Below are 352 nucleotides of genomic sequence, written 5' to 3' on the forward strand. Positions count from 1 at the left end.
AGTGAACATCCATGTAGGCCTATGCGCATCCTTCAGAACATTATGCCTAACTACAAGATAAATCGGGCCGACACCGTACAAGATTCACGCTAAGCCTGACATTTACATATGTTTAACCACTATATAAGTAATGACCAAACAAAACAAAAAAACTTGTCTTAAAGTGTAAGTGTTAAATTAATACTGACGGGTTAACGGAAAAAATATAACTATTATTTACACATTATGTTCGTGGCTTAGTGAATTGAAACATAACTTTTATAAAAATAAAATGGTCTCATCCTACAGTCGAATCTCTAAACACACTGCAAATTCCATCTGTCAAATGCTACATAAAGTACCTTATCAAGGG

This window comes from Penaeus monodon, chromosome 29 (genome assembly GCF_015228065.2).
Source record: "Penaeus monodon isolate SGIC_2016 chromosome 29, NSTDA_Pmon_1, whole genome shotgun sequence".
Classification (NCBI taxonomy): domain Eukaryota; kingdom Metazoa; phylum Arthropoda; class Malacostraca; order Decapoda; family Penaeidae; genus Penaeus; species Penaeus monodon.